Source organism: Pectinophora gossypiella, chromosome 18, assembly GCF_024362695.1.
Source record: "Pectinophora gossypiella chromosome 18, ilPecGoss1.1, whole genome shotgun sequence".
In the NCBI taxonomy this organism is placed as follows: Eukaryota; Metazoa; Arthropoda; class Insecta; order Lepidoptera; family Gelechiidae; genus Pectinophora; species Pectinophora gossypiella.
Genome location: NC_065421.1, coordinates 9668761 through 9690193, shown reverse-complemented (window position 1 = coordinate 9690193; position 21433 = coordinate 9668761). Strand labels below are relative to the sequence as shown.

The following is a 21433-nucleotide window of genomic DNA, read 5'->3' as shown; positions in this document are numbered from 1 at the left end:
TCATGTTAAGGATCAGATAGATTTTTTGATTAGAAAAAAGAAAGAAACCACTTGTCTCACATTTCTCAGAGACGGCAATAACAAACCTTTACTTTCTATTATAGTTCGTTCAACTGTGTCCTACAAACCACACGTGTCGTCTAGATGGATGATTCAGCCTCCGTACCTTCAATACATAATTATACTGCTATTATGCGCGTGCGCAAGACTTCGCCAACGAATTATCTTCCAGTTTGGCGATTTATGTATTGATTAAGTAAACGGTCCTACTATTTTTGTTATATTCTTTGTATTTTTATTTGTTTTTTTTTTCTTTTATAGATGAAGTATCTATTTGAACCATTTAACCCAATTCTCAAAAATATCAACAGCGACATAACATACTTAGCACTACGGAACTATTCCGTGCTTAGCACATAAAACTTAGAGACTCCCAAAACGGGAACAAAACTTGTGGAAATGTAGTATATATTATTAGAGTCAACAAAGCAGAAACTTAATAACTAGCTTATTTGACAAAAACAACAAAATCTGACTTGTCCCTGGCAGATTAGAAGTGAAACTCTTCATTGACTCCATAGGTACAGAGCTAATAGAAAGAGCTCTCTCTCTCTCTTTATTTTTAAGAGCTACGCTCTTGTCGATGGAGTAATCGCCTTCAATACTCCATAGATAGAGCGTGTAGAACGGCGGTTGCCCCAATCTCATTCCGTTCCGCAGTACACCGACCAATTTCTCAATCGGTAATGTTCTAGCTAGAGCCCTACCAGAATCCATTTCCTCGGCCTCCAACCAGTACTGATACCGCTGCTGCCCGGCATCAAATCGTCAGATCAGATCGTCACAAGATCGTCATAGAACCTAAGTAGCATTTTATAGGTAGGTAGGTAGGTAGTAAGTACCTAGTACTGACAATTGTTTGCATGGTTACAGATTGTATGGAAATTAGTTGTCACTTTCATCCAAGGTCATCTTTTGATCACAAAAACTTGACCATTGTTACGAGTATACAAGTATAAGTAGGTATTTATCTTCTGTCATAACGTCGCCTTATAGACAGACAAAACCATATTCTTGGTGTGGTTTTTGTTAACCGTTACTTAGATAATGAAATACATTGATTCATTATAAAAATTAAGAATCATCATTTTGAATTTCTTATTAATTTATCTTGTTCCGGATGATATCTAATAAAAAAAAACCATAATGAATAGATCGACCATAATGAGGTACGTACATACCTAACGTTTAGAGCGCGGGAACCGAATGGTTGCAGTGCGATGCATTCCTGCATATAAAGCGCATTTTTATCTCCTCCGCTACAAAAGATGCAGTTACCCGTAACAGGTTTCCAGATAGACATGATGCCTGCTTGGAGAGATTTATATTATGTTTACATGTCGGAGTAATAAATGATATATTGTTTGAGTTTACACGGTTAATATCATAATTATAACACATAATACCGGGTTCTTACCGCGTTAAAATATCGGGAGTGTCATATTTCTTTTATCGCGGTAAAAACCCGGTATTTATGTGTTTTAATTCTAATCACTACATAGTATAAAAAAAAGTCGCTTTTTCTGCCCATATATCCCTATCTACGCTTAAATGTTTAAAACTACGCAACGGATGCAGTTTTTTTTTAAAATAGAGTGATTCAAGAAGAAGGTTTATATTTATAATAACATCCATTAAATGCTTCTATGCTGTTCTGGGAGCAAATAAAAAACATAGAACACGTTCAGCTGCTTGTCTTCCCGGGCATGTCGTAAAAACCGACAGAGGGATTGCGTCCTCTAACATAATGGACTAATGTTATGGGCGATAGGCTGATCCCTTATCACCATAAGGTTCATCATATCCATCTTAGGACTTCGTATCAACAGTGGCTGCAAGTTGTCTTTGATTACTTGTGGCTCTGCTCACCCCATTTGGGATTACGGGCGTGAGTTTATGTATGTATGTATGTACATCCATTAAATCGTAGAGAAATACTGTTATTTTTAGGAATGTCGTATTCGTATCATCGATTGATGTGATGTCGTAAATAATTTCATCTCCCTATCCATTCATAGGGAAGGCCCGTACTACTACTACTAATGTTAGTAGTAGTACTATTTACTAATGTAAGTACGTAGTCTACAGTAGTAGGAATGCTACTACAACTAATAGTTATTACAATACTGAATTTCAATATCTGGTTATCCGAAAAAGTAAATACGAAGGGGAAATGGATAAAAATCTATGAAAAAGTAATACACAAAAACGTGTAGTGTAACTTTTTTTTCTTTGTAATCTCTTGAAATTAATTTCAACTTGAAATTTGAACTTGAAATTAAAAACAAATGACATACTAATTGTATTTATTTATATTGAAGACGATTACGACTAATTACATCTAAAGGCCACAATTACAAGTCTCCACTTAATAGAATTTAAAGAATAAACACACCTGGCCCCGATTCCTGCAGACACCGCCTAATTTTATTTTAGGTTATATCCGTCATTTTCGTATCCGTCGAAAAGGAAAGGGACGGATGATTCACAGCTCTTAATTTTAGGAAGAATGAGTAAATTAATGTGTCGGGTTATTGACTGACGTAAAATTTTTAGACGGTTGGTTTAGATTTGTGCTTAAAATTGACGTGTGTTCCATAAATTTTATGCTTGTCGATTACCCGTCCCTTTCCTTTTCGGCGGATAAGAAAAGGACAGATATAACTTAAAATAAAATTAGATGGTATTTACAGGAATTAGCACCATTGTCCGGTACTCCTTTCAATGACGATAAATAATAAATCGACGACTTTGGAGAAAGTACCCCAACACTAGACATGTTCATGGTCACATTAGTACAATGACAGTTTCAACACTTTTGTCTATGCATGGCAACATGGCAACTGAAGAGACCATTGAAACTTTCTAAAGCGCATTTTTTTAAAGTAATTGTTGCGAAATTATCGCTCAGTTTCCTTTTTACCTGGCGATTAGCGCCTTTTGTAAGATGAATAGTGTTTTTTATGTAGGAATTTTTTGTCTTGATAATTGAAGATTTGTCTCGGTTGGCACTTGGCGGGATAGAGAGTACTGGCGGCCATCTCCCGGCAACAAATTAAGACAATATGCCTGAAATAGAGTTTCCACCCGTACTTTATTATGTAAGTATTATAGTTTTGATTAAGTTGCCTGGAAGAATTTGCTACTTAGCAATAAAGCCGCCTATTGCCATCATCTTCCTAGCATTATCCCCCGTTTTTCACAGGGTCCGCTTATCTAACCTGAAGATTTTTACAGAAGCGACTGCCTGTGAGACTTTTCAACCCGCGAAGGGAAAACCAGCCCAATACAGGTTAGGTCACATATCAGGATGTGGGTTTCCTGTCCTTTCCGCTGAGCACGTGATAATCATTTATGATCCAAACATGAATGCGAAAACAAATTGGACAATCATTGGTTTAGGCCTGTGCTGGTTTCGAACCTGCGACCTCAGAGTGAGAGGCAAGCGCTACCACCTATTCTAGACAAGGCCGCCTAATGTACTCTTTCTATTTCTCTTTTATTTTGTACTTCCTGTGTGTGCAGTAAAGTATTTGTTATGTAGATAAGGTATAAACGCAAAATATTAGTAGGTACCTCGTTGCCTATTCATATTTTATTATTTTCCATGAAAATATCAAAGGACCATTTATCATTAATTATTTTTTTTTTTTTTTTTCAAAAATACTACATTTCCCATAAAAAAGGCGGCAACCCTAGCCTTAAGGTATCCAGGTGGCCGCGAAAAGATGGACGTGATGAATCGAACAGTGACATGTGAGCGCCCATCGCAAAAATTGATATCAAGGTGTAGGGTACGCTTTCTCTGACATACCTATAAATACTTATACCCGTCTCGTGCCGTGGTTTCCAACACAAACACGTTTAGAAGCGGGCGGTTCGTGTGAATGACTGAACGGCAACGTGCCCATTTCCTCATCGCTTCCATACAATACCGTCTTCACCATAAGGGCACACGGGGCCCGTGCCCAGGGCCCCCATTCTCGGGGGGCCCCAAAGGATCCACAATTTCTCTCACACATTTATTCTCAAAACATTTTGACAATCATCAGAAGGTTAGATTTACAAGGCATATCATTATATTACGCCATTATATTATCGATGACTGCGACTTTTCCAAAAACCAAAAAACCTGTTCTGTATTTGATTACCTATAAATGGGTTCATAGGCACTTAGTAAGAAACGTAAGTGTTTTTCGTTTTTTACTTTCCAATTCGTTTTCTTTACTTTCAAAAAGGGCCCCAAATTCTTGTGTGCTCGAGGGCCCCAGCCTAGTTTAAGACGGCGCTGCTTCCATACCACACGGTATACCGTCAGTATACCTTCGTTACTGCAGATCATGCATGGCAAGTTGCAAACGATTGTGATGAGCGCCACGACAGCAACACACACACATGTGGGATAAGTAAGAGGCTGAATGTTGATTTTTGAACGAAGACTTATAGAGAAAAGATGGATGATTGAGTTGAAATGGAGTGAACGGATTGAGAGGAGTGATTTTGAAAAGGAGGAAGACGTTGGGTGAGAGACGAGGTGGAAGGGTGTTTTTTTCTGCGGGCTTAGCACCGTAAGCACGTGACTCTTTCTCGCCGCGACAGAGATCATCTATCTCTTTCTGTGCAGTACTGTGAGAGAGTGACGGGTGACGTATGTCGAGGCGAGAAAGAGTCGCGCGCTTACGGTGCTAAGCCTGCAGATCTGCATATTTAAGTCTGAAATGGTGTTAAAATAGCAAATAGGCGATTCAGCCTGCATTGTCCTAGCCAAAAAAGTACAGTCTCACAAAGTGATTTCGATAATGTCTACGTCGGGAATCGAACTCGGATATATAGATCGTGAGCCCAACGCTCTAACCACTAGATCATGGAGGCTGCATTGTGTAAGTAGGTATGTATATCTAAAGTTTATTTTAAAAGTCAAGCACCCACCTAGCCCGCTCATGTGAACCACAGTATGTTTATGTTGGCCTGGTTTCCCCATAGGTTCCCATAGTAGAACAGACGTGACAATACAAAGGTATTGTTTTCCAAATGATGTTTACTTCGTGAACGGTTAATGTTAGAACATTCGTTATATTGGCTCTAGGTCGATGGACGTAGTAAAGATAGGTTATATTGAAATATTTTTTATATATTTACAGTGTGTTAGTGACATCGTAACGAAAACTTGAGGGATGGTTTAGACCATGATTCTGGGTTGATATCAAGTGGAATTTTCCTAAAATGGAACTGAAAATAATTAAAGAAAACACTAACATTTTTATGAATTATCCGACAGGAAATGGCACTTGATGTTAAATCAGAATCATGGTCTGAATCATTATTCGTATGTATATATCCTGTGTATATGTTTTGTGCAATACAGCATTATTGATTGAATTCACGATTTCAAACTCAAATATTGAATACAGGTGTAGGTATTTTATATATTATCAGACGATGACAGACACTCTTCCAGATAAAAATACATTTAATGAACTATAAATATAAATATACCCAAAATACCTACCTACTTAACTTTTAAATAATTTAAATAAACCCTTGATATCAATTTACATACAAACAAACCAGTAATTTCATTACTTACAGTTAAAGAAAAATAAAAAAGTAAAGTTTGTAATATAATTCCATAAAGACGATTATGCTAATAAATAAAGCGATTTGGAAAATATATATTCGCAGAATTGCGGGCATTGAGAGCATTTTAAATTCAACGGGTTATAAACGTGCATTTATGAAACGGATGCATTGAGCGAAATATTTAAAGTTGATTTAAAACTTAATTTTTGTTTTCTTGGTAGACCTAAGTATATAATTATTTTAGTACTTACATACATAAACTCACACCCGTACTCCCTAATGGGGTGGGCAGAGCCACAGTTATCAAAGACAACTTGCAGCCACTATTGATACGATGTCGTAAGCTGGATATGATAAACCTTATGGTGATAAGGGATCAGCCTATCGCCCATAACATTAGTCCATGTTAGAGGACATGATCCCTTTGTCGGATTTTACGACATAATAACCGGAAAGACAAGCAGCTGAAGGTGTTCTATGGTTATTGTTGGTTATTAAAATATAACAATAATAATTATTAAACTTTATTGTTTAAAACAATGATTTATTACAAGTTAGATAACCAGTAAGATTTCGCTATTAAATTCCATTATCTATAAACCTCAACCGAGGGCAAAGCCTGTAATTAACGATAGTTCGACTTGCCAATGTAAACACCATTAACGTAATTAATCTTTACAAAGTTTCTAATCACAACTTAAGGTGAATTTACAAATATAGTTTTAATTAATACACATATTAAGATTACAAGCATTTTATGTTTATAAAAGATAGTCATCACTAATTTAAGAGCCGCGCTCTTGTCGGTGTAGCATTCTCCATGCTACTTTTTTAGGGAAAAAAGGGCAGTGGTTTCCCTCTTGCCTTCCACTCCGCAGTACTCTGTCTGACGCGAGTGGGATAGCGCCCAGAGAAGCCTATTTCAAAGCCGTATCTGCTGTCCTCCGCCATTGAATAGTACTGACAGTTACTGCTGCTCTCTGTCAGGTTCCAGGTTACAGTCCCTTCCGTCTTACATTGCCGTACGGATAGCTCCAATCTCCGCCCGAAAATATAATAGCTTGTTTAAATTATTTTTGTGATTTTTACTCATTTTTCTACACGTATTGGATACTAGATAGATAGATAGATAGAATCTTTATTTAGGTTTAGGACGTTACATAAACTTCTTAATACACACGTTACCCTACGTTATACCTACTAACTATTTAGCAATCCTCAATCGCGAAACACAGTAAAATACTGTTCCTGGTATGCTATTGCCAATAAATCGCAGAAGATCAAAAAAAAATTAAAAAATCTCTTTGTGTAACAATCTCGATCTCATTCGATCACTTAATTTCATTCCACAAACAAACTAAGAAGGTATTACAAAATTGAAATAAGCATGTCTATTCCGACGTTAACAAAAGTCAGATTCATGTGATTTTTCAAAATTCGTTTAGGCGATGTTAATTTGGGAAAGAGAAGAAAATAAACACTTATCTTTACGCTACGCTTGTCTTTGAAAATTGCTCATTATTCTAATAATCCAGCTTAAGCTCCCTCAACCAAGTCTCTGCCGCATCCGTCACACAATGCAGCTCGGCTATGCCACCTGGGAACTGGTGTAGAGGGCACTCGTTCACTATGTGAGATAGCTATGGGAGCTTAAGCTGGATATATGATCTACGCAGGATATTTTATTTTTGTTTGCCATACGCACTAATAATTCTAATAAGTAATTACTTTATTTTGTCTCAAAACGGATGACTGTCAGTCAAGTTGCATAAATACATTAAACATGAATATACCTACTTTAAAATTGCTATTGCAACATTAAGAATGAAATGTCACATTGTAGAATTAGCTTTAGAAGAATGTTGACTTCGTTCCCACGTAAACAATATGAGATCTACCCTCGGTTTTTGTAGCCTAATCGGTCACTGGGTTTCGTAACTATTGTGTGCCATAATGACGCTATAAGCTATTGTTCCAACGAGTAATATCAACGTAAGCCATTGACTAGAAACTTGTTTTTTCAATCATTCAATCAGTGTTACAAGTTTCCAATTTTCAAAGTATTCTGTTATAAAAGAGCTTATGTCATGTTATAACGATCTAGTTATGCTTTAGAAGGGTTTTTTTTTCTGAATTTGAAATATTATTCGGTATGTCCTCAATATGCAATGAGCCGTGAAAGTAAGCAGTAGTGGAGCACGAATAGTAGAAGAAATAGAGAAATGAAGTGTGCTAAATGCTTATTACATTCGCTATATGTACATAATAACAGCCTCTGTGGTTCAGAGGTTGTACGTTGGGCTCACGATCGGGAAGTCCCGGGTTCCAATCCCGGTGGGGACATATCACAAAAATCACTTTGTGATCCCTAGTTTGGCTAGGACAATGCAGGCCAATCACTCAACTGAAAGTAAGATGACCCGTGCTTTGGAAGGCACGTTAAGCCGCTGGTCCCGGTTACTACTAAGGCTACTAAGTAAGCAAGTGGTAGTTACATGAGCCATGTCAGGGGCCTTTAGCGGCTCACAACCCACACAATAGAAAAAGAAGATGTACTTATATACGTAGAGGCCTTCGAGAGATATATATTTTTAAACATATTTTTCTGATTTTTTTAAACTGTAATACACGTTTATGGTGTTCTTAGAAGTAGGTTTTTTTAATTGTAATTCTTATGCTAAAATGATTGAGAAATAAAATTGACGACTATTTTATTAAAATTTTATTGCGGAAAACTTGCCAAATTCAAGTCAAAGTCAAGGATCATTATAAAATTATAATACTTAATAAGTACTATAATTTTATACGTAAACTGTTATTTTTTCCTTCTAATCCATCATTAGTTCGTAAACACACTAACTAAATAGATATTGTGGTGTATTTTTTCCACATTATCACGAGCCAATGTTTTTATCCTTCCATCACGACGTCATTAGTGATTGTCAGACACGATCTTGGTAGCTTTTTGTAGAGTTGTGTGCTTTACAACATCCATTAAATAGTGTAGTGTAGCTGCAAAAGTCCAATCAGTTTCTTGTAAAATAATAAATTAACTGGTTGCACTTAAGACCTTCTTGTTACATGTCAAATCAAATCAAATCAAAATCTTTATTTGTGAATACAGGTATACAAAAGGTGTTGCATAAAGTTATTACAATCTCTGTATTCAGCCTGTTAGTAGGCATACAAATAGTGGCTTATTATTTAACAGTAATTCAACAATTTAAACAATAGGATTTTAAGCAGAGATGTCAATTTAAAGCTAAAGATACATGTATATTATATAAGACTATTATCCGTTAGGTATTCATGGATGTTATAATAGGCTTTATTTGTCAATAGTGAATGTAACACGTTCTTAAAATTTTCCAGATCTAAACATGTCATACGTTCAGGCAATTTATTGAAGATCTTAGGAGCTAGACCTAAGATACTTTTGTGCAGTAGAGCTGTGTTATGTGTTACGTGGTATGTCGTTTCTGTAATAGACCAAAAACACCTAAAAAAACATAAATTTTATAATTATGACAACTAATGGGTCATAATTTCATCACTGTTTATAAATAATTCGCTGGGTTCAGTAACTGAACTTTGCTGTTTGATTGTACCTAGCACGACTACGCTATGTTGGTAAATTACGAATCATCACTAAATGTTTCCAAGAACTTGATAATAAAATAAGGAGATAAATGGGCTATGAATATCAACAGGGCTAACATACGCAACGAGATAAAATATTGTCACGGTCATTTTATCGATTCTGACGATATATTATGTCGTTTTATCGTCTAGTGCTAAGTAACGCAAACAAAAAAAGTCTCGTCGTTCTGTCAAAATACCACACGTGATATATTGTCGATGAAGCCTGGCACCATGATTTTATCAGATTCTGTGGACTTTTGACACATCACGTAATATGTTCATACTGACACTTTTTACTATACATCATAACACACCTACTTAGTTACATTTTGATGCGTCAATTTTTACAATAATATATTTTTTGTCTAACGTCTCATCCGACTAACAGGCAGCTTCTTCTTCTGTCGTGTGGGTTGTGAGGTGAATTATCAACCTCATCAAAACCCTCCAAAATAAAGATAAAAAATCCCTGGTGTCAGGTTTATTAACCCGTGCTGCCTATTGTGGTAGCATTATTATGTATGTGTATTTGTCGTAACATATAAAATGGTTTTACTAGCTGCGCAGTAAACATTTTTTGGATACCACAGGAACATTTCCAACCTCTTTGCGCAACATCCTGCGGCTAACTTCACACAACATGTCCCGTCTTTCGACGCGAAACGTACCGCACCAATTTAGTTTTTTTATGTGTTTTCGCGCCAAATTATGGCACATTAGCAAATAGCTGTACTGTCAAAAGCGTCGAGATTCTTAATCTGACGTACACTGTCGGCCATTGAAGATGCGAAACGGAGCGAGAAGTTGCTAAGACGAGGGATTTGCGAAATCGCATCATAGCGTGAAAACATCTGCTGGCTGCCCACGTCTCAAGTAATGTGGGTTTGATAATTGCTTGTTTCGTGGTATTAAATGTTAAATGAGTAATTTACGCCTGTAAACGAAGGTAAAGCCTGTATTTGGTAACAAGACCATTAGTTACACTTAAACGACCTCCGTGGTCCAGTGGTTGAGCGTTGGACTCACGATCCGGAGGTCCTGGGTTCGATTCCCGGTGGGGACATATCACAAAAATTACTTTGTGGTCCCTAGTTTAGTTAGTACATTGCAGGCTGATCACCTGATTGTCCGAAAGTAAGATGATCCGTGCTTCGGAAGGAACGTTAAGCCGTTGGTCCCGGTTACTACAAACTGATATAAGTAGTCATTACATGAGCCATATGTCAGGGGCCTTTGGCGGCTCAATAGTAACCCTGACACCAGGGTTGATGAGGTTGGTACTCCACCTTCCAATCTACACGATAGAAGAAGAAAAGAAGAGTTACACTTTGAATCGTCAATTTTTACATAAATAAGTATAAGTATTGTCGAACGTCTGATCCTATAATACTAAGCACTGTAGCTTTTCACAACCGTATAGCCGAGGAAAAGTAGCTAGTAGAAAAGCTTTGGCACAGGGCCTTAAACGTCCTTACAAATAATAATATTTAATATAATTTGACTTAATTAAAACACATAATAACGGGTTCTTACCGCGTTTAAATCAGGGATATGAGACTCCCGATATTTCGACACTGTTGCAAGTGCCATGATCACGGGATGACTGATCTCATATCCCTGATTTAAACGCGGTAAGAACCCGTTATTATGTGTTTTAAATATGATAATAACCGCGTAAACCTAAAACAATGTATAATTTGACTGCCTAACATTCTTCAGACCCTTAAACTATTTTTCAAAGCATGGCAAAGTCCGGCACAAAAGTTACTAAACAGCCACTTTAACTTTGTTGATCGAATTCAAGCGACCGTTGCCAACAACTTCTACGTCCCAGATAAAAGTGCCATTTAAACTGATAAAAGAAAGAAAGAAAGAAAAACTGCAAAAAAACACTGACTGCCATATTTAACTGTGCCTGCCTAAAGGTCAATTCTAAATATTGTAAGATGTTTTAAGTTAGGATTAATAGTTTCAGAAATTACCTTCTACAAACAAACTTAAATCTTTTAATCTCTATTTTCATCAACATTACGTTGATTTAGAGTACTCATTACCTACATTTTCGTAATAATAAGCCGACACCGAAATAACTATAATTAACCGTTACAGAAATGCAGAATCAGCTTCTTGTTCCAAAGCTTAAGCCGCGTTTGTTTCCAAATAAGCCGAAATTTCAAAACTCACGATCGTTGTAATTAAAAGTATTGTTTGTTCATTGAATGCTGTGAGTGTGCGAGTAGGCTAGTGGGTTCCCACGGCGTTGCGCAAGTATGACCTTGGATGGGGTCCGAACGTGGTCCGTGGATGCCCCGGTCGACATGGGTCACCACACTAACGGAGTGTAAGGCCATAATCAAGTAACTGGCCCTGTGAAGTCTTGTTATTGAAAATACCGCGTTGTAAACTGTAAATAGCTCATGAGTAACGTTCGGTACATGTCGCTGTTTTGTGTGAAATAATTTGTTAGAGGTTTAAAAATTTATGTTTTCTTAAATACCTCAACCATTTATTTTATTTACCAAAAGTCATAACGTAAAAAAATAAAAACAAATGAAACATAATGTAATCATAATTACACTTCAGAATTCCGATACCGACCCCGTCAGCGTGGTCGAAGATTTCACTCATTCAGCGCTTATCGCTATCGACCCACTAGGTTTGTTAAAATCTTTCAAATATCATCCTCTCAGACGACGCGGACGCCCTGAGCCAAAGTTCGCGCCCCACAGGCCTGTTGTCTTTTGTACCGAGTGACAGCCGTCAGCGCTCCCTATTTGTCCGGCTAAGTAGTTAATACCGTTAATCTACAATAAGTCACGTCAAAAAAACTAATTGGTTTTTTATCTTTATCGCAACTACTAAAACTAATTTGAAGGTATCCATTGCATTTAAGCTTTAAGAGCATAATTCGTGGCTGACTTTGCAAACTGACGTATCTGCATATTTTGCTAAAATAATTTTGTGACTTAATAACAATTGCAAAAGGTGGAAATCAGATTCGCCAAAAATTTCAGATACGTAAGTTCGCGACGACGTTAGCAACGAATTTTGTAAAAGGGAAAAAATATATTTTTTCTTTTTCCCCTTGACGCAACGCAATGTTACCAAACACTCGATTGTGAGATCAAACACAGTTTACATTATGAGACACAAAACAGTACAATAGTAACCGCAATGCAATTCAGAGAAAACTTTAACGTGACAGACGAAATTGCAACTAGGTATGTACTTACTCTGTTAAATATTGTTTTATTAATTTGACAGAGCATTTGCCAAGTTGGAAAACAATTGAGAAGACGTGTCTATTCCATACATTTTCATCGCTGTCACTGGATTGTTCTCTCATTCAACGCTTATCGCAATCGACCCACCAGGGTCGATAAAATTTTTCAAATATTATACTCACAAACTACGCCTTGAGCCGAGGTTCGCGTCCAAATGCGCACCCTCAGGCCTGTTGTCTTAAATTATTGTACCAGGTGAGAGCCCTCAGCGCTCCCTTTTTATCCGGCCAAGTAGTTTATACCATCATCATCATCAGCCCATTAACGTCGTATTTATTTTTAGTTTGGTGCAATAAAGTGTATTTGTATTGTATTGTATTGTCCCCACTGCTGGGGCACGGGCCTTCCCTATGGATGGATAGGGAGGTCGGGCATTAAACCATCACGCGCGCCCAGTGCGGATTGATGGTTATTAACGACTGCTAATGCAGCCGGGACCAACGGCTTAACGTGCCTTCCGAAGCACGGAGGAGCTCGAGATGAAAACTTTTTTTTGTGGTCACCCATCCTATGACCGGCCTTTGCGAAAGTTGCTTAACTTCAACAATCGCAGACCGAGCGCGTTTACCGCTGCGCCACCGAGCTCCTCCTGAGTTTATATCATTTGCAGCAAATCTACAATAAGTTATGTCAAAAAAACTGTGGATTGTCAGGAAAATATGTTGTCCTGACAAGCTTCTTCTATCGTGTGGGTTGTGAAGTGAATTCCCAACCTCATCAACCCTAGTATCTGGGTTATTATTGAGCCGCCAAAGGCCCCTGACATGCTCCCAAGCTTACAAACATCAAGCTGTCAAATTAAGTACCCACTATTTGGGTATTGTAAGCATTTTATTATCTAACTTTGCCGTCTTGCTGGAAATAACTTTATCAACTCATCTATCTATCATACAGTTCTTTGCATGGCAAGCTGCTTAACGTATCTACTAAATATCCAAACTTTGGAAACACGCCCAACTCATCCTACCGCACTTTTTGCGACAATTTGTTTGACTGGTACGATAACAAAACAAGCTTTTTATTCAAAATTTGTTTTTTTAAATAAAAAACATGGCTGCGTTGAGTCGTGGAGCGAAAATTTTTTACTGTAACCGCATCTCAACAACTCTAGTACTGTTATGTTCGGATAAAACTGTTACTTAGCAGTAATATGGCTTTAAAGTGGATTTATTTTTCACAATTCGGTTTTATTTCGATTTAGGTGGGTACAGTCATAAGCAATATAATGTACCCACTTTAAGACTCTGTCGCACTAACATATTTGACATTTAGTGAGAGTTACAGTTCAATTTGTCAAAAAAGTTAATGTGACATGGTACCAAAGTGTATACATATTAATGCTCGTGACCGTACAGAAAAACTGAAACTCTACCTCAAAATAATCTTTATTCAGCTGGTAACACAGTTACACTTTGAACAGTCATTAACATATTTTAAACATAAGTAGGTAAGTAGATTTTTTTGATGGACGTCTCATGCGCCGAAATCTACAACAGCTTCTCGATCTATACATACAGCCGTGCAACCTCTTTTAGGCACATCATCCTGTCTGATAGAGGCGTTATTTTAGAAGTTCATCTTTGAATGACGTCTGAAGATAGGGAGTGGAAAATGTCTACGGACGTATGCGCCTAGCATCATATGGATTGTTTATATTTTTTTACTCAAGCTGACGAAAAGATTAAATACTAATCTGGGAAGGTATTATTTATACAATAAAATCCGGATCAGTACTTTCAACTATGTATAAAAGTAACAGAGAAATAAATTAGGCAACGAACCTCATTTCGTATTTAAGAGTAGAAGTGGGCCTCATTCTTCACGCTATATAATTAGAAGATTAAAAAGTGCATTCCGCATACATACATAATGTATTTAACATAACTACAGTCTAATTGGTGCGGAAGTTGCGGTATGTATGCATGTAACCGATTGGTTTTAAAAGTGCGAACATTTTTTAGATAAGTAGGTGTTCAGCAGTGAGGAGCTCGGTGGCAGAGGAGTTCGGTGGCGCAGCGGTAAACGCGCTCGGACTGCGATTGTTAAAGATAAGCAACTTTCGCAAAGGCCGGTCATAGGACGGGTGACCACAAAAAAAAATATGTTTTCATCTCGAGCTCCTCCGTGCTTCGGATGGCACGTTAAGCCGTTGGTCCCGGCTGCATTAGCAGTCGTTAATAACCATCAATCCGCACTGGGCCCGCATGATGGTTTAAGGCCCGATCTCCCTATCCATCCATAGGGAAGGCCCGTGCCCCAGCAGTGGGGACGTTAATGGACCGATGATGATGAAGCATAATATTAAAACATACGAAGGTAACTGAATAGATGCAATTATGTATTTATAAAGTAAATTAGTGTTGTCAATAAATAATTTCATAAAATAAATGTTTAGGTATTTATTATGTTTTAATTATAACAGTTTATTTGTTCACAGAAATATTAACTATTTTCGTAACTTAATTTAAGGATATAAAAACTTTTTGGTGACATTTAAAAAACTCTATAGTTTTTTTTTCAAATCTGATACCTATAAAAAACACACTAAGGTGCGATAATGTACTTAAAATGCACGCTTGTTAGCTGGGGTGCTTTAATTCCTTTTTTGTTTTCTGCTAATATAATATTATGAACGTTACTATAACTCTGTTAGGTACTTATATTATTTAAGCATAGGCGTTCTTATTGGAAATCGCATCAAAACTGTTCAAATGTCCATACTCTGTAACATGCGAACGCTAAGACACACAGACGACATTAGCATGCAAAAATGCGCATGAACACCGTAAGACGCAATGGCAACTCTGGCATATTGATAACTCTACAACCGGGACGGTACGGTTGACAAGCCGCCATTTTGGAAAATACTTAATTGTGTAATTTATCTGTTTTTTTCTGTTGGACTGCGAGTCTCGGTATCTGAATTGACAATTTTAATCCAACAACAAAAAAACCCAACGATGTTTATTTTAATTCGTTCAAATAAATTAATGTAGTACCTAATTTAATTTATGTTATGTCGAAATTTTTTTTTTCTTTCTTTCTTTCTTCTATATACGCGATACGCTATCATTCGGTTCATCCACAGAGTTCTTATTATAGACAGATGCCGCCAGAGCATAGCCGATGGAACCGACATATGCTCAAAACGAGCATATTATTACATGACGCAACGATCGTATCATAAAACTACCCACATCATTCATTGTTTCTTTGTTATCGCGCTACCACAACTAGCGCTTGTGTTACTACGCAATGAACCGCGGGTAAATCGATTTAGCGGTCCAGCCAGAAATGATTTGGAGCGGCCGCTTCACACGCCGACTTGTGTTAAAAGGCGACATGCGGAATCGTGTAATTTAGTTCTGAGGGACTATCTACCTTTTTTCTATGGTCTGTGGGTACATCATATCCGATTTAGAACAAAAATATCAAGCGTCGACACGAAGTGCCCTGTTAATGACCTGTATATGTCCTTCCTGATAGGAATATTCAAATTCAAAAATATCTTTATTCAGTAGGTAACATAGTTACACTTTGAATCGTCAATTTTTACATAACGAACGTCTCATCCGCCTAAAACTACTGCAGCTTCTCACAACCTGTATAGCCAGGGAAAAGAAGCTGCAAGAAAAACCTCGGCACAGGGCCCTTTTGAATTCAAGAAACAGACCTTGTTAATTAGCATTTAATAACTGAACTAGTAGTATCCTAATTCATGTTTTTAAAGCGATAAAAACCATATGGTAATATCAATACCTGCTGAGGTTTGTGGTCGAAAGAGACAGGGATAGCATTGCCTCGAGAATCACACATAACTCCTCTAGAGTATGCAGTGTAAGTTCATAAAGGTTACCCAGTAAAAACACAACAATGTTTAACAAACTACTGACAGTAAAAACAATAGGGACAGTGTCAAAACATAAGCAATACAAAATAATTATGTTTGTTTAGATGTACAATTCGGAACAGTCATAATTAATTGTTTTGGATTGCATCACTGGCTATTATGTCGCGGTAACAATACTTTCTATAGAAAGTATACACATTTGTGTTTAGGCTACATTGTTACTGGTAACAGGTGTTTTTGGAGTCATATCGCGGATATTGTTGCATTGTAAATGCCGTTCGGTTAATAATAAATCTAGTAAGATTGTAAACTAACGGAAAATTTTGTAGTTTCCTAGGTCACAGGGCACATCGAAGCAATTCATCTAAAAAAACAATATTGCAATTTCACATTTGTGCATATAGCAATATCGCTTTTTTTGAATCAATTCAAAATGTCCTTTTTAATCCCCCGATTACTAAGTAAAGACATATCTAAAGGTGACAAAAACGTTTCCTTTTTTTCTATTTAACTTATTTATGAATTTTAATCAAGATAAATGTAATAAGTGCGTCATTTTATCAAGTTTTTCTATGACATCACAGGTTGCTTTCTCATACAAAATCCATAGTAATCTCGTATTTTGACGTTTAGTAATAAGTAACTGATTTGACTAGTTGAAAATTAACCTATTGTGAAATGATGATGATGATAGCGTGCTTATTCTGCCCACCGCGATAGGGTTAAAGAGCGCAAAGTGCATCTGCTATCTGTAATAATGATGCTAGTTATAGTAAACGTTTAGATATTTAGGTAAGACTACATTTAGATAGGGTAGTTTTTTTACTTAAGTTACACAATGTTTTAAAAGTGCGGACTCTACCAAGATGACTTGGCGCCTACCAACTTCTGCTACTTGGCAGTTGCTTATTTATAAATTGCAAATTAATAATTATGAATAATAATAATGATTAACTTTTAATAGAAAAGATAAATGACATTGTAGGAACTGTAAGTAATATAAATATATACTTACCCAGTAATTAATTAATTAATTAATTATGTTTAAAGATAAAAAAATGTAAGTAGAAATGCATCTCAGATAACGACGAACCGACAAGGCCCGTATTTTGCCTAATGTGTAGAGTTTGTGAACTTAGGGTTTATGTAGTTAGGGCGTGTAGAGTTAGAAGCTTGGCTCTACATGAGATCTGATAACGTTTTGACATTGCGATCGATATGATCTCGTCTTGGCACATTTTACATGAAATACACACACACATACATTCACATTACACTTTTTTTTACATTTTTTTTTCATGGTTTTGTTGGCATTATTTTTATACGTATTCGTCTTTATTTTCTAAAAAAAACAGCTACACAGATAATTCGAAATATAAACTATAGAATGAGTGAAAATATTACTATATATATTTTGGTATGAAGAATAATATTATGGTCAAGAATTGTAATATACTAGGTACGTTACTTTTTTACTTTAAAAGCACGAGAGATTAGTGTGGATTTTGGAGATTGTTTAAAATTAATTCCGACAGAGGCACACGTTGAACTCTTTTGTACGCACGGTTCGTAACTCGTAACATAATAGATTTCGCTCACACAATAACCCAATAAACAATCTTCAATCAACTATTTCCTACAACAACCGGTTTAATGTACAGCGTAATGCCTACGGAACACAGGCTATCATTTTCTAATAAAAACTCGAAAGTTGAATGTAAACAAGCCCAGCCGTACAGGTACTCACATCTCGCTCCGAACAGATTGAGTGAGCGGCCAATGCTTCCTTTCTAAGACGAGTCGAATACCAAGACGCTGCGCAGGCGTCCCTAAATAATACCTCTATTATACAGCTTTTAAACCAAACAGAACATACCGGTGGACTGTAGAAAAACTCCAGGTAAAACCACTTTTTAACAAAACTGTTTCTTGCGTTCACATTCACTGGGTTGGTCACTAAATGCTTTGCAGGAATTGTAAGGAGGGTTCCTCGAACAATTTGGGGTCTCGCGATAAAAAGTTGTTATTATTTTTACGTGCGGTACGTAGTGTTGGGTCGGCGCGCGGCGCGGGACTGCGCGAGCGACGCGACCGGTTGAGATTTCTCCCCGTAAACATCGAAAGCGAGCCATCGAGCCTTTCTTCGACTGGTGGCGAAACGCGGTGTGAACACCCTACTAACGGTTCTCGCTGACTCGTGTTGTTTATATCCGTTCTTGGAACTCTACATTTTCGTAGAGTTACTATTCATTCCAGTTTACATTTTCAGGTAAGGTTTTCTGTAATTACGTAAAACGATATGGGTATTCACCTATTTATTTTCAGTATTCAATTCAATTCAAAACAATTTATTTCGGATAATACGTATACATCCATAATTTGTTAGTAACAATGCACTTACTTACTAGGTTAGTTAACAATCAAATTAAATATTAAAGTGTTAGTAACAATGACACTTACTTAATTCAATGTTAGTAGTACAACACCTATATATAACACACTATCATTATTTATCATAGGCACCAGAATCAGGCATTATATATAGTTATTAGTATTGTGCTACATTTAGAACTTAGTTCCCCAAGATACAGGCACAGCCTAATTTGGGGACCCCTGTTGAACTTTTTTTTTTTAATTTATTTAAACGAAAAACTGCCGATGTTTTTTCTTGCATTGTATAATTGCGCATGATATTGTGTATTTTTTTTAAACAAAATTATCTTTGTAATGTGTTTGTGCAATAAAGTTTATTATTATTATTATGTACCTATGTCGTTCCCATATCTCGGCCTATGGAGTCCCGGACTTAAATTACTATTATAGAAAATTATTTAAAGTTGCTGTAAACGTAACTGTCGCATATGTGTATAACCACAATAAGCACAGCTATGATCGAAGGCTAGAGGACACTTTACAAGTAGATAGTCATCTATCCCTTTTTTTTAACGCTGGTAAATACATAAGGCATACCACGCCGCCCGGGCGCCCGGGCGCCCGGGGGGACGACGTGATTATGTGGGACTCCCGGATGGTCACACCCGGTATACCCACTAAAACCCAACGGTGTTCCTGCCTGCACCTATTAGCGGGACACCCGTCGGTGCTCATCCGTTTCCAAACTCTGCCCTCATTTTATGTGACTGATCACATTTCACGGAACACAATCGCAAACCGCTTAAAATCACCTATCCTTAACTCAATCAATTTTAATTAACCTACTTATAAGCGGATACTATGAAAAACGGGATAACACCATGAACATGATGACTTATCACACAAAAAACTATGAAAATATCTCACGGAGGCGAATATTTTCCAGCATCTCAAAGAATATTCTTTTCCTTACTTGTTTTCGACATAACAAAGAGAAAAGGTATAAATACAAATCATTCCGTCTGAGTTTTCTGTGTTCGCAATAATAATAATAAAAAAGGTTATTGCATGAATTATTATTCAGGTTAGGTACATAGCAACCCAACAAATTTACCTTTTTTGATATATTTTAATATGGCAATAATGCTCTCTCTCTGCTACCAACTCTTAGAACAACGACATTGTGCTTCTCAATTTAATTATAATAAATTATTAATTAACAGTAACAATCAGGGCGTGTTATTAAATTAGTGCATTAGTGGACCCACAACAGTGCTACAATCCAATAAATACAAGTTTGGTGCACCTAGTACCGTACATATGGTCCTTCGAGCTGGTTACTTATTATTATATTGTAGGTATCCAGCATCCAAGGAACCTAATTATTCGAGATCCATTGGTAGGGGAAAGCGGGGGCTTTCGTTTGACTCATAAACCGTGCGATGACGCGCGTATCGCCGTCAGGATGCCCGAACGCGGTCAAGGTGCCTCACACCTGAATAGGGTCGCAGGCGCATACCTATAAATATCGATGGAGTATTTACAAATCAGAGCCTTGGGGGTTCTTAAAGGTCCTGTATTAATCTGATCCTTAACTTATAACTCTTCTCTTATTCCTCTTTTCGTGTGGGTTGTGAAATCAATTACTAACCTCATCAACCGTGGTGTCAGGGTTACGATTGAGCTGCCATAGGTGCCTGATATGGCTCATGTAACGACTACATATTTACTTAGATAAATAATATACGACTACTTAACGTGCCCTCCGAAACAGGGATCATCTTACTTTCGAACCAAAATGTCCTAACCAAACTAGGGATCACAAAGTGATTATATCGCCACCGGGATACGAACACGGGACTTCAATTACTGGACCACTGAGGCCGTACTTATAATAAATAGGAAACTATAATCTGTCTCTCATCATCAATATCATAAGACTGATCTCTAATAGCCATGCTTTTCGCCCGCAAATGGGAATCGAACCCAGATTCAATTCCTCTAGGTCGTGAGCCCAGCGCCAATGAGATAAGTATTGAATTTACGAAGTAAAGCTTGGTTTATAGTTTTTCTGACGTACCAACCATAGGCTATATAGTCCATCCGTGGTAGCCCAGTTGGAAAAACGCTTGACTATGATAACGCTTGACTTGCTCTTATATGATAATTATCATTTTCGAAATTATTTTTTGAATTCCTATTTGGATCACAAATGATTATCACGTGCTCAGCGATGAAGGATAACATCGTGAGGAAACCCACATTACCCGAGAAATGCGTTTCGGAGGTATGTGACCTAAGCTGTATTGGACTGTTTTCCCTACGCGGGTTAGAAGGGCAGACAGGCAATCGCTTCTGTAAAAAGCGGACCTGTCAAATCTTCAGATTAGGTAAGCCGATCGTGTGAAAATAGGATAACGCTAGTGAGATAATGATGATGTTTCTGATATACCATCACGTCGGCATTCTTCATGTCTGCTTCATTGACAGTATCATGTTGAGCTCGTTACGTTATTGACAACAACCCCAGATTCTTTTCTCGGAACAATCACTAAATTCCAATAAAACCATCACAAACAATGTTCCCAGAGTCAACAAAGTTGTTTGCCATTCCAAGGTCTTCATGAATGAAAAAGTTAAAAAA

The 21433-nt window shown here is 37.1% G+C and overlaps 1 protein-coding gene across 4 annotated transcripts in view; it reads right to left on the bottom strand.

The window, feature by feature from the left end:
* Positions 1 to 18506, bottom strand: part of LOC126375121 (putative epidermal cell surface receptor) — a 61495-nt gene extending 42989 nt beyond the window's left edge. For all 4 annotated transcript variants that reach the window (XM_050021962.1, XM_050021965.1, XM_050021961.1 and 1 more), the window contains exon 1: positions 18293 to 18506. The gene's annotated coding sequence lies outside the window, so the exon portion shown is untranslated. The remainder of the gene's footprint in view (positions 1 to 18292) is intronic.
* Between the last annotated feature and the right edge of the window lie 2927 nt (positions 18507 to 21433).